Raw genomic sequence first — 15,153 nt, 5'->3', positions numbered from 1 at the left:
GTTTGTTTAAAAAAATCCATATAGAATTAATTGCAAACTTCATAGATGTAAGATCTTATATAATTACAATTTACACTAATCATCCTGTTTGCAAAAGTTTACATTACCTTGATTCTTAATATAGTGTATTGAATACTTGATCATCGGTTATCATCAATTAGTCCCTCAAACATAAATGTGAGCAGCTGGATCTCTACATCATACACCCTCAAAAAAAAAGGGTACAAAAGTTGTCATTGGGGTGGTACCGTTTCATAAGGCACAACTTTGTACATAAAGAGTCCATATAGGTACCTTAAAGGTGCCATAGAATGCAAAAATCACTTTTATTAGGACTTTTATAAATGATTTTAACACAGTTGTCTGGCCATAGTGTGTGAAAACAACCAGCCTATAATGGTAAAAAATCTACCCACACATTGTTTTATAATCCTAATAAATCACAAACAGTCTCTCCACACAAGCAGTTCCAGATTTCTCACTACTATGACGTAATACTCGGGGAAAGTTCCGGCCATTTGTGACGCTCTCTGCCATATTAGCATATACATAGCCCCGAGTCAAGTCAAGTCATCTTTATTTATATAGCACTTTTACCAATACAGTTTGTAACAAAGCAAATGAACAGCATTAAATAGGAAAATAGTGTCTCAACACAGCAAACAGGCCATTCATCATTGAATTCAGTGATGTCATCATCCAGCTCAGTTCAGTTTAAATGGAATCTGTGCAATTAGAGAGGCGACAGTGGCAAGAAAAACCAAAACTCCATGGTGACAGAATGGAAAAAAACATTGGGAGAAACAAGGCTCAGCTGGGGGGGGGGGGGGGGCAGTTCTTCCTGGTCAGACGAAACCAACAGTTAAACTCCAGGCTGCAGCAAAGTCAGATTGTGCAGAAGAATCATCTATTTCCTGTGGTCCCGGTGGCCATCTAGGAGACAAGGTCTTGACTGCGGATCAGTCTCTGGGGCTCATCTAGCTGTCCTGGTCTTTGCTGACATTCAGGGCTGTAGAGGTCCTCTCTAGGTGCTGATCCACCATCTGGGCTGGATAAATACTGGATCCGGGTGACTGCAGTGACCATCTGATCTGGATACAGACTGGATCTAGTGGCTACGGTGACCTCGGATAAGAGAGAAACCAACTAATATTAGCGTAGATGCCATTCTTCTAATGATGTAGAAACTACATTGGGTGTTATGGGCAGTTTTCCCGGTTCCGGTTTACCTAATTAATGCAGCCTAATATTTTAATGGATTTGAAAGTTAGAAATCTGTTATTGTGTTGTGTGTAAACCAGGTTAAAGAGGTGGGTCTTTAATCGAGATTTAAACTGACAGAGTGTGTCTGCCTCCCGAACAATTTTAGGTAGTTTATTCCAGAGTTTGGGAGCTAAGTAGGAAAAGGATCTGCCGCCTGCAGTTGATTTTGATATTCAAGACAGTTTTGAGAATGAGCGGATGTGGAAGACTATAGCTCATTCAAATGCCGAGGTGCTAAACCATTCAGGGCTTTATAAGTAATAAGCAAGATTTTAAAATATATAAGATGTTTGATAGGGAGACTAAAATGGTCATACTTCCTGGTAAGAACTCTAGCTGCTGCATTTTGGACTAGCTGGAGTTTGTTTATTAAGCATGCAGAACAACTACGAAATAAAGCATTACAATAATCTAACCTTGAGGTTGTGAATGAATGAATTAACGTTTCTGCATTTGACATTGAGATCATAGATCATAATTTAGAAAATAATGCAGTTTTACAAATGCTAGAAATGTGGCTTTCAAAGCAAAGATTGCTATCAAATAACACACCTAGGTTCCTAACTGATGACAAAGAATTGACAGAGCAGCCATTAAGTCTTAGACAGCGTTCTAAATGATCACATGCAGAGTTTTTAGCTCCTATAATTAACACCTCAGTTTTTGTCAGAATTTAACAGTTAGAAATTACTCCTCATCCAGGTTTTTATATAGACTATGCATTCCGTTATTTTTCAAATTGGTATGTTTCTCTGGGCCTTGAATAAATATAGAGCTAAGTATCATCAGCATAACTAAACTAACACCGTGCTTCCTGATGATATGTCCCAAGGGTAACATGTAAAGTGTGAAAAGTAATGGCCCTAGTACTGAGCCTTGAGGTACTCCATAATGCTCTTGTGGTCAATATGATATCTCTTCATTCACTGCTAAGAATTAATGCCACCAAAGTTTTCTAGTCTATTCAAGAGGATGCTGTGGTAAATAGTGCACAGCACTAAGATCCAATAACACTAATAGAGAGATACAACCACGATCAGATGATAAGAGGAGGTCATTTGTAACCCCAAGGAAAGCAGTTTCAGTACTATGATAGGTCTAAATCCTGACATGAAATCCTCACAGTTACCATCTTTCTCTAAAAAGGAATATAATTAGTATCTATTATCTAGGACAGAAAAGGAAGATTTGAGATGAGTCTGTAATTAACTAGTTCTTTGTGGTATAATTGTGTTTTTTTGATGAGAGGCTTAATAACCAGTTTAAAGGTTTTGGGGACATATCCTAATGATATTGATGAATTAATAATAGTCAGAAGAAGATCTATGAGTTCTGGAAGCACTTTTTTTAGGAACTTAGATTGAATAGGGTCTATCATACATGTTGTTGGTTTAGATGATTTAACAACTTTGTACAATTCTTCCTCTCCTATGGTAGAGAATGTGTGGAACTGTTCTTCGGGGGATCTACAAAGCATTGTCTGTATAGTGTAGATTCCTGCCAAGCAATATGAAATACTTCTAGTTTTGTTTTCCTACAGCTGCGCTACATTTTCCAGGCTGCTCTCTTTAGGGTGATAGTGTGCTCATTATACCACAATGTTAGACTGTTTTCCTTAATCTTCATGAAGCATAAAATGTCCACATACCACTCCAAAGAGCCCACTCCCTCCTTTGCTTCAGCACTTCCCCTGAGACCTCCATATCTCCTCCCTGACCCTAAGCCCTGTATCCCCTGTGTCTTTGCTGGTTCTGCCCGGCATAAAATCTCCTGTGTCTCTGCTGGTTCCGCCCAGCATAGAATCTCCTTTGTCTCCACTGGTTCCGCCCAGTATAGAATCTCCTGTTTCTCCACTGGTTCTGCCCAGCATAGAACCTCCCGTGCCTCCGCTGGTTCCACCCAGCATAGAATTCCCTGTTATGCCAAGAAAAGGCCCACTAGCTGTTGCCACCGAACTCACCCTGACCCAAATGAGGAGAATGAGGAGGAAAATACTGTATTCAACCCTCATCCTCACTCCCGATCCCCAGTTAAGCCCAAGAGGGGCTCCCGATCCCCAGTTGAGCCCAGGGAGGGCTCCTGATTCTCCGACGAACCCAGGGAGGGCTCCTGATTCTCCAACGAGCCCAGGGAGGGCTCCTGAACCCTGTAAGCTCCAGTGTCAGCTCCAGCCCACAGATCACTCCAGTGTCGGCTCCAGTCCCAGAGCTGGCTCCAGTAACGGCTCCAGCCCAAGAGCTCGCTCCAGTGTCTTCTCCAGGTCCCGAGTCCAGCCCGATAAGTTTTCCCAAGTATTTTTTTCTTTGGGGAGGTTTGGGGCAGTAGAGATCCAGACAAGGCTGAGGCGGGGGTTGGAGCCTCGCCCTCGGAGCCAGTTCCGCCATGGTCTCCCGAGTCTCCAGTTCCACAATGGCCTCCCGAGTCTCCAGATCCGCCATGGCCACACCAGTCTCCAGATCCACCCTGGAGGTCCTCCTCTGCTCCACCCTGTTCCTGTACTGCACCAACCTCCAGGGCGCCCACCCCCCCTCCCCAATGTTATGGCTCAGGACAAGCCTTCAAGGAGGGGAGAGTACTGTAACAAGTTGGTCTGGTTCATCACCAGCACCTGTTTACTTCACAATTTAGCTGTTTAATCACTAGCACCTGATCTCTATTCAGTCACCCTTTCCCCACCACATAAAAGCACACACCTCAGTCAGCAGTTTGTCCGATGTAGTAGCTGCACAGTGGAAATCTTTCTGTTACGAGCTAAAAGCATTGACTCTACTAAACCTCTCTACCTACCACCTTGTCAGCACTATCTTCCTAGTCTCCTGTGTTCCTCCAGAGTTCCTCCAGAATTTTCCCCTGTGTGTCTCCAGCAATCCTTCCTTCAAGGTCTCCTCTCCTGCGTTTTCCCCAAGATGTGTGCAACTATTCCTCTACCCTGGTCAACCCACCGGCAGTACTGACCATATCAAATCCAGTCATCATCACCCTGCTCAATGCCTCCTCTGGTTTCTCTCCCCTGCATCTCTCCTTATTTACACATATACCTGATTTAAAATAAACTTGTCACCTATAACCTTCTGTTCCTGAGCCAGTGTGTTACATAAAGGAGCAACCTTATCTAAAATTCTAGAAAAGAAAGAGTCCATAGTTTCTGTTACATAATCAAGTTATTCTGAGTTTTTGGATGTGGTAAGGAATTGAGATAAATCAGGAAGATTAGTTACAAAGCAGTCTTTTGAGGTAGAAGTGATGGTTCTACCGTACTTGTAACAAGGAGTAGAATTTACCGTTTCAGCTACAGTACAGACCAAAAGTTTGGACACACCTTCACATTCAAAGAGTTTTCTTTATTTTCATGACTATGAAAATTGTAGAATAACACTGACTAGATAATGATCTGTGATATCATGCTTGACTGCATAATTTCAACACCATCAACATCAATTCCATGTGACCGTATTAAATCTAGAGTATGATTTTACAATGAGTAGTTCCTTACACTCGTCTTACTCTAAATAGAGTTCAAAATGTCTATGAATGCTGATCCCAATTCATCATTTTCATTATCAACATGGACATTAAAATAACCAATAATTAAAACTTGGATATAAAATCTGCAAATTATTAAAACAAATTCTGTATTGTGCCCTGGTGGCATGTATACAGTTGCCAGTACAAGCATCACAGGGGATTTATCATTAACACTTGTTTCTCTGGATAGTGTTATATGAAGGATCATTACTTCAAATGAGGTATACCGGAAGCCCGCCCTCTGAGTAATACTGAAAATATTTTTAGAAATTGTAGCAACACCTCCCACTTTACCTTTTGGACATTGCTCATGTTTATAAAAAGAATCCTTTTGGGGAACAGTAGAATCATTTAAAATAATGTTATCATCAGGTTTTAGCCAGATTTCTGTCAAACAGAGCACATCTGGGTTATGATCAGTGATCATATAATTTACAAAAAGTGCTTTCGTAGAAAGAGACATGATATTCAATAAGTCAAGCTTTGTCCTTTGTTTATCCATGTTACATCTGCTTTTTATTTGTTGAAAATCGATTAAATTGTTACTCTTAAATAGGTTGTATTTTCAAGTTCGGGGAACAGGCACAGTCTCTATAGTGTGACAACTAGGTAAAAGAGTCTCTATGTGCTGAGAATTTACTTATTTCTGTGGCGTGATGCATGATGATGTCATTTTAGCCAGTCTGTCTGCTTCCTGACCTGGGCCCCAGTTAGTCAAGTTCAAACTCTATGTGCCATATTTCTAGAGAGAAGAGCGCCACCACCCCAGGAGGGATGAAGACCATCTCTTTTCAACAGATCAGGTCTGCCCCGAAAACTCATCCAATTGTCTGTGAAACCTATAGTATTCTGCGGACACCACTTAAACATCCAGCCATTGAGTGATGACAATCTGATATGCATCTCATCACCACGGTAAGCAGGGAGGAGACCAGAGCATATTACAGTATCTGACATCATACTTGCAAGTTCACACACCTCTTTAATGTTATTTTCAGTGATCTCCGACTGAGACTCAAGTCGAACATCATTACCGCCGGCGTGAATAACAATCTTACTGAATTTACGTTTAGTATTAGCCAGCACTTTTAAATTTGCCAAGATGTCAGGCGCTCTGGCTCCCGGTAAACAGTGGACTATGGTGGCTGGTGTCTGTATTTTCACATTCCATACAATAGAATCACCAATAACTAGAGAACTTTTATCAGGTTTCTCAGTGGGTGTGTCACTGAGTGGGGAGAACCTGTTTAATGTTGTGATCGGAACAGAAGAGCAGTGTATTGACCCGAGACTATGCCACCTCACAATCACCCAGTTGCCCTGCTCCAGAGGGGCTTTAGCCAAAACCGAACAATGTACAGGACTCCCTGAGCTATTCGCATCCAAAGCCGTATCTACAGCCATATTCTCACTGTCTTAGATTAAAGTTTGGATGCGTGTCTCTAATTCTGAAACCTTCTCTGTCAGCCTAACTATTTCCCTGCATTTATCACATGTGAATCCCTTGTTGCTGACAGAGTACATGTGGCAAGCGGTGCAAACAACAATAGCAGGAGAAGTAGCCATTACTCATCCATGATTGAAGAATGATTCTGACTTACCACTGTTGTTTGATGAACTCGTGAAAAATGGCGCGCAAGAGAAAAGAAACGAGAAAAAGAAACAATAATAGAAACGCGGATGGAAACGTGATGTCAAGCTAACCAGCTAACGAATGCTAACGAATGAAAATGAATGCTGTCTGTCTGTCTTCAATCAGTTCTGTGAATGACATTCTTTATAAAGTAGCAACAATGTCGTTTGTAAAGTACAGTACTGTGCAAAAGCACATTAGTATTTTCATCTCAAAAAAGGGTTTTAAGCCAATTATTTATATCGTTTGTTGTAGTCTGTCAGTAGGAAATATCAGTTTACATTTCCAAACATTAATTTTGCCATTATTTTTTATAATAATCTAGTGAGATTTTTGAATGTACAAGCATTCTGACAAGAGCCTGTGCTCCACAAGGAAATGTTAACTGATATTTTCTACTGACACACTACAGCAAAAGATATAAATAACTGGACGAGCACCATTCTTTTGGGTGAAAATACTAACGTGCCTAAGACTTTTGCACAGTAGTATATGTATAAAGAATGTATAATTAATAGGGCCGGGACTTTAACGCGTTAGTTGAGATTAATGAATTACACAAAAAAGAACGAGTTAACTAAGATTAATTAATTACAGAAAAAAAAATCCCGCATTTTTAATAACTTATTTTTGCACCGCGGAACGTTTCTCACTGGATGAGTTTCGGTGGACCGATTATACTGGAGCACCAACTAGCGTTCGCATATCACCGCAGCACATCGAGCCTCAAGTATCACCTCAACGCAAAACATATAGCAGATAACGTGGACTTTACACTTTATGTTGAACTATCTATTATTTTGTTGGTGCAACAGAGAGTTGGACTTAGTATGTTATGGCCTCTGAAGCAACAGAGAGATGTTTTCTAATAATCAGTATTTCCAATGTTCTGACTCTTATTGACAGTATTGTGTTTTACTTAAAAAAAAAAAACACTTTACAGAAGGTTCCAGCACCTATAAGCTTCCTGAATTTCTGAAATGTACTATTTCTAAATTGTTTCTAAATATGCTATTGCTACACTTCATGGCAAAAATTGCACTGGTCTGCTAGACTTGGTTGAACAAAAATAAACAATATTTTGTTGCTTTAGCTTATGTATTCAGTCATTATTCAATGGTATACAATAAATCCATGTGAAAAAAAAAATTAATTCTCAGGTCAAATATTTATATGCGATTAAAATGCGATTAATTTCAATTAATTAATTACAAAGCCTCTATTTAATTAGATTAATTTTTTTAATCGAGTCCCGGCCCTTATAATTAAATTAAATATATTTAAATAAGTGTAATTAAAGTATGCGTTCATGTTTGTTAAGGGCTAGTTCCTCTTCAGGAACTCGAGCTGCGTCGAAACGCTTTGGGGAATGCGTTTAGCGTGAGCGACTCTGAATATGATATCTCATCTGTCTTATAGAAGAGTATGACGTCACAGGCGAGGTGACGTAAGCGACCAGGAAGCTATAAAGGCACGAGCCGCACAGCTGGCTTCAGCTTCTGCGTTTTCAGCAAGCGCTCTGTGTGTGCATGTCATTCTGTCTTGTCAGTCTTATTTATTGTTGTTTGTCACTATTAGCTCCTCGAAAAGTAAGCAATAGTCAAAGAGCAAAGCTAAGACGAGACATTTGAAACGCAATCCAGATCGCGTTTCAGATCGTGTGTTCATCACGAGTGAGAATACACGGTCTGTGCGCGGTCTGCCTGGGATTGAGGCACGCTGTTTCGGCTCTTGAGGGAGCCGACTGCCTGCACTGGTACAAGCCAGTGTGGACGCTTCGATCCTGGAGGACTCTCTCGAGGGGGAGTCTTCGCCAGCATTCCTCGCGGTGTCGGTCCTGCTTTCGCCGAGGCGGAGCGGCGCCTGCACTCGCTGGGTTCGCAGATAAGATCTGCTGGAGGGTAGGGAGACGGGCACGTCCCTATCTCCTACCTCACCCGCCAGATCTGCCCGATCTCCGGGAGCGGAAGCCCGAGTGCTGCGGTCCTTCCCCCGAGTGACGGCCGTGACGCACCTCCTTTTTTTCTCCGAGGAGATTAAAACGGAGGGCGTCGATGAGCTCGCAGTTGCACAAACATAAGCTGCATAAACAACAGCTGCACAGACAAACAGTTACACAAGCATCAGTTTCACAAACATATTATGCCTAACTCTATAACGAGCAGCATTAATGAGGAGCGCAGCTCACGCAGCCAGCTCTCAAAAAAAAAAAAAAATAAGGGGGCTGACTGTGCTTCTCGCATATCTGGGATGGATCAAAGACGGCTCTGCCTATCTCCATCCGTATTCCCTAGATTTAGAGTTCATCGAGGTTCGGAAGCACGCGAAGCGGTTCCTTCCCCCTCTGTGAACTCGCAGCTGCAGCTACTTATCTCCGAGGAGATTTATATTGTTTGTGTGACTAAGCGGCTTGCGTGTTCCCGAGGCAGCGCGTGTACTACATAATTTTCAGTTTTGATGTAAATCTTACCAAATCCAGACTGTCTTTACTCATCTGATTGGTTAACTGCATTAATTCTGAGGAATTAAATACAGTATCTATCTGACTATGAGAAGTTAGATATGAACTATATTAACAATGCAGACCGTGTCTACTCGTCTGATTGTTTGTTTGCATTAAATTCTGAGGAATATAATGACACTTATCTCACTCTGAGAATTATATATACTGGAGGGACTGCTGGGCGAGAGCAGCCCTCCCAGTCTGTAGTCAGAGCGTTGCCACCCGTGCTCCCCCTGCGTCGGGACCGGAGGCTGAAGCAACGCTCTGAATCAGGGTTTTTTCCAGCCGAAGGCGGATCTGAGGGCCGTACTTCGGGCTGTGAGGCCCTCAGTTAAGAAGTCCTGACACGTTTCGGTCATGACTGCAGAGGGCGGCCCCTACTGTGGAGGAGCAGCGTACACCGCATTACACGGTTCCCGTCTCGCCTCATCGCCCTCTGGGGGCTGGTCTGCCAACCCTGCCAGTGTTCCAGGGCGCAGCGGTCCCCAGCAAGCATCATTCTCAGTATTTTCCGCCCGTGCGCGTAGCGGGGCTGAGACGCTCGCTGCCCCTGCGGGGGCCTATAACACCAGAGGTCAGTCTCGAGAGACTGATTCCCTTAGTAGATTATTTAGCAGCGTGAAAACTACTGCCAAATGTATCTCAATGGGTCCTGCACACAGTAGAAAAAGCTACCGTATTCAGTTCGGCTCTGTACCGCCGATATTTAACGGGGTCATTCCGACGATGGTCGGCCCCGGGCAGGGTCTGGTTATGGAACAGGAAGTGAAACCCTATTAGAGAAGGAGGCCATCGAGGTGGTCCCTTCTCAAGACAGGGAGTCCAGGTTCTACAGCTGGTATTTCACAGTTCCAAAGAAGGATGGGGGGTTGCGTCCGATTATAGACTTGAGGGTCTTAATTCGTTGAGTTATGAGATTGAAGTTCAAATGCTCACGATCACAAGCATTTTGTAGATCAGATCAGGTCCGATGACTGGTCTGTCACAATATATCTCAAAGATGCATACTTCCACATTTCCATTCTTCCACAACTCGGGAAGTTTCTGAGGTTCGCTTTCGGGGGCGAAGCCTACCAATACCGAGTACTTCCCTTCGGCCTTGCACTCTCACCCTGCATGTTCACAAGATGTGTAGACGCGGCTCTGGTCCCCCTGCACATGCAGGGCATCCGCATCCTCAACCACATCGACGACTGGTTAAGTTTAGCTCAGTCAAGAGCAGGTTGCGGCTCAGCATCGAGGTGTCGTTCTCGCACAAATGGGGGAGCTGGGTTTGAGACTGAACGCCAAGAAGAGTGTGCTTTGTCTGGTTCAGAGAACCACCTATCTAGGCGTAGTATGGGATTCGACCGCGATGCAGGCACGATTGTCCCCTGCTCGTATCGAGTCGATCCGCATCTCAGTTGAGAGAGTCAAAGAAGGCCAGTCACTCAGTGTCAAACAATCTCAGAGATTTTTGGGTCTGATGGCAGCTGCGTCCAACGTGATACCTCTTGGCCTGCTGTACATGAGACCCCTACAGTGGTGGCTCAAGACCAAGGGATTTTCCCCGAGGGGCAATCTACTTCGCACTATCAAGGTCACGCGATGCTACCTCCGTGCCTTAGACATGTGAAAGAAACCTTGGTTCTTGAAACAGGGCCCGGTGCTGGGAGCTCCTTGTCGCCGTGCAACACTAGCGACGGACGCATCCCCCACCGGCTGGGGTGCAGTCATGAGTGGCCACCGTGCCCGTGGTCTGTGGAGCGATCGCCATCTAACATGGCATATCAATTGTCTAGAAATGCTAGCAGTTTATCGTGCACTTAAGCACTTCCTCCCAGACCTAAGGGGTCACCATGTGTTGGTGCACACCGACAACACATCGGTGGTCTCTTATATCAACCACCATGGAGTACTGCGTTCACGCCCTTTGTACAAGCTGGCGCACCAGATCCTGGTGTGGTCCCAGAAGCAAACTCCTCTCATTAAGAGCAGTATATATTCCTGGGAAACAAAATATGGGAGCAGACATACTGTCGAGGCAGGGGCTGATGCCCGGGGAATGGAGACTTCACCCAGAAGTAGTGAAGCAGATATGGAGAGTATTTGGCAGGGCTCAAGTAGAACAATGCCCCCTTTGGTTCTCTCTAGTTCATCCAGCTCCTCTGGGACTGGACGCTATGGTACAGACCTGGCCGAGGCTTCGTCTGTACGCATTTCCCCCTATTGCTCTGCTCCCGGGAGTTCTGGCGAGAGTGCGCCGGGACGGGGTCCGTCTGTTGTTAGTAGCCCCGTTCTGGCCGGGCCGAGTATGGTTCTCAGATCTAGTCTCGCTCCTCGACGGCTCTCCGTGGGAGATACCGATCAGGACAGACCTACTCTCGCAGGCACAGGGTACGATAATTCACCCTCGCCCGGAGTTGTGGAAGCTGTGGGTGTGGCCCCTGAAGGGGCGCAACTGTTAGCAGCCGGTCTCTCAACCGAGGTTGTTGAGACCCTTCTCCAATCCAGAGCTCCCTCAACGAGGAAACTGTACGCCCTGAGGTGGAAACTCTTCACCTCATGGTGCAGAGACCGCCCGTTAGACCCAACAAACTGCCCGGTTGGTACTGTTCTGGAGTTTCTACAGGCTAGGCTCTCTGCAGGGTTGACCCACTCCACGTTGAAGGTCTACGTGGCGGCTATTGTGGCCTACCACGCCCTTCTCGAATGGCCAGTCTTTGGGAAGACACCCTAGTTACACGTTTCTTCCGCGGTGCGCTGAGGCTGAAACCTCCAGTACGGTCCCGCATTCCCCCGTGGGACTTGGGTGTGGTGTTAGAGGCTCTTTACAAATCTCCATTCAACCGATTCAAGATATCTCAGATAGACATCTGACTCTTAAAACTGCCTTTCTGTTGGCCATTACCTCTCTGAGGAGAGTAGGAGATTTACAGGCCCTCTCAATGGCCCCTACCTATCTTGATTTTGCACCTCGCATTACCAAAGTGTTCATATACCCTCGAGCGGGATATGTTCCTAAGGTGCCCTCTATCACACCACAACCTGTAGTGCTGCAGGCCTTCTGTCCTCCTCCCTTTCGGGAGCCCGACCAAGAGAAGCTAAATTGTGTGTGTCCAGCTCGAGCGCTGGATGCATACGCCCACAGAGCTGCCCTGTGGAGAAAAATGGACCAATTGCTTGCATGCTGCGGTCCCCCCAAGAGGGGTTTCCCTGCTTCTAAGCAGACTACTAGTCGTTGGATAGTTGAGACTATCAAAGCCACTCTGAACCCTCTGGTCGTCCCCCGCTGTCGGGCGCCAAGGTTCACTCTACATGGGGTATGGCGGCCTCCAAGGCCTTTTTAGCAGGTGCGTCCATGCTGGACATCTGCAATGCTACGGGGTTTCCATGCCTTCTACTTTTGAAAGATTCTATGGCTTAGACATGCCAGTCACTCCAGGCACTTCATTCCCCTCGTCCTAAGCTGTGCTCTTTGGATACACACTAGGCAGGGGTTTGGTAGTCTGGCAGCGTTGGTACTCGTTCCCCAAAGCGTTTCGACGCAGCTCGAGTTCCTGAAAAGGAACGTCTCTAGGTTACGTATGTAACCCTAGTTCCTCGAGGGAACAAGACTCTGCGTCTCGAGGCCATACTCCCGGCACCCCTGCCGGCGCTTGCTGGTACTCGAAGCTGAAGCCAGCTGTGCAGATTAGATATCATATTCAGAGTCGCTCATGCTAAACGCGTTCCCCAAAGCGTTTCGAAGCAGCGTCTCGTTCCCTCGAGGAACTAGGGTTACATACGTAACCTAGAGACGATTTTCGCTGGAGGAAACAACTCAGTTGTGATGAGCGGTGAACTGAGTGAAAACTTTACAGTAGATGGGAAACCAACTGCTCCCTCTTGACCTTTTGTAAACTGTATTTATGACAAAGAACTGCACAGATAAAGATGTTTTAACGCACACCTTGTTTCTAACACAACTCCTCTGTTTCTGTTTGAGTTCCCTTGCACTGCTCCGCTGCGGTCTGCGGATTAAAGAGCGCGCTGAAAGATGGGGGGGGGGACTGGTCTGCCACCTTTTTTATATGAAATTTAAGCGGACTGACTCTGAGGCGATCGTAAATTTGAGTACAGTTTATGGAGCTAAATGCTATAGCCCCGCTAAAAAAGCCTAGTGTTGCCCATGCTTCTTGTGTACATTGCGGAGAACCAAGGCCAAATATTTCAATTCGATTGCTAAGGCAAATCGGAAAATCGGAAATCTACGTTCTGATTCGGTTCGGTGCATACCGTTCCATAGGTACTGGTACCCAACCCTAGTCTCCATAGACCACTGCGGACAAGGTTAACTTTCATTTTCTAAGGAAATGTCCCGAAAAAAAAAACCTATAGGTTTGTGGTAAAAAAAAATGGGTTACACTTTATTTTGATGGTCCCCCTATAGATAGTCTATTGATTGTCTGCTGACTATAACTTACTTCACAAGTACTTATCTACTTACTCTCATAATGTGCTAATGTTTGTGACTGCCTCACAAAGGAGGGTCAGTTCAATGCCGGAGTTTGCTGCAAAGATTGCCTCTGAAAGAGGGATCAATACCAATGCTTCTTGAACAAATGTCTAGACTCCAGACAAAGTAAGCATCACATGTGATGATTTGTTTTCCAAAAGAGCTTCTTGGCTCTCAGTTAGGCTAATGTTGCTAAAGCTACCATTGTCTCTGCCTGTTTTCACTAATGTGTGTTCAGTCATGGGGGGGATTATTATGCGGCCCCATCGTTCACAGCTTAGTGCCAATGTCTTGGCAAACCTTATTTTCTGTAAATTCAACACATTTTAGACTGTTTCAATTAAACTGAATTAGACCGATTGGACTCTAAATTTAGACTCTAAATGTTTTGTGTAAACAACACAATTTTATTTTATTTTCAGATATTAATGTAGCACAGATATGCATATGATTCATACGGTATATAGCAAATGTATAATGAATAAGAGACATTATATATGTTTACAAGTTCATCTTTTCTGTGCAAAGATAAATATGTATAAAAAAAATTACCTCTATTTTAGTACTGTGACTTGACTTGACTTGACTTGAAACTTATCAGGACTCGACATGACTTGCTTAGGGTGAACCCTTGACTTGACTTGACTTGCTTGATTTATCTGAACTGTGACTTGAGACTTGCTTGGACTTGACCATGTGTGTCCCCACCTCTGGTTAGATCGGATTACAGGTTAAGTTGGTGGAGTTGGGGTTGGAGGAGGGAGTTAATTGCAAGCAGCAATGCAATGGAAGAGACACTGAATGGTGGGAATTTAAATAGACCGTAGGTGATCGGTGTCAAGACTGGATTGGTACACATCAGGAACAGCTGACTGTCAGCTGATGCAAGCGTGACTAACATGGCCTGACTGAACTAACGCGATGCTCGATTTTATTTTACTCACTTGTTGTGACATATCTTGGATTTATTGTACTTACTCCATGTGAGGCATTTTCAGTTGTAAATCAACAGCCAGGGAGATTGTGACTATGGAAACATCCTTACCTATTTTATTTTTATTTTTAGGTGGGATTTCTGGCCTTAAAACTATCACAAAGAAGAAGAAGAGTTTATTAACATTTTTTTTTACACATACATATATTCATATAAACTTAAGATGAGCATGCATGTGAACTGGTCCCCAAAGAAGCTATCTAAAGCTTATAATAGGGGGCCATGAGAAGCCAGGGGAGAAAAAAAATAAAATAATAAATAATAAATAAAAAAATAAAAAAATAAAAAATTTACAAAAATGTGTGGCCTACATATAATACATTTCATACATCACATTCATACAACAAAAGGAAGGAGATCCCATTTAACAGATACAATTTTGTTTAACAGTTTACCTTGAGGTTGAGAAATTTATACTGACATACATGCAGAGTGAGAAATAGTACATACATCAGGAAGATGTATACAAGTTTAGTAATTGTTTCTTGAGGTTTTGTTTAAAAGAAGAAATAGAGCTTGAGGTTTTCAGACTTTCATCCAGCTCATTCCAAATCCGCGGTCCCCGGCACACTACACTCATACCAGTGCTTTTTAATCTCCGTTTTTTACCAGTAATGATATGCATGTTTCTAGTGAGGTAAGTGTGCCGGGGATAGTGGATTGGAACAAGTTCACATAGTCTGTTATTCAAACCAAAGACCACCTGATACATAGTACATGCATTGTGAAATATATTATATTCAGTTAGTCTTAAAAGA

The sequence above is a fragment of the Carassius gibelio genome, chromosome A13 (genome assembly GCF_023724105.1).
Source record: "Carassius gibelio isolate Cgi1373 ecotype wild population from Czech Republic chromosome A13, carGib1.2-hapl.c, whole genome shotgun sequence".
Taxonomy (NCBI): Eukaryota; Metazoa; Chordata; class Actinopteri; order Cypriniformes; family Cyprinidae; genus Carassius; species Carassius gibelio.
This window is presented reverse-complemented; position numbering follows the sequence as displayed.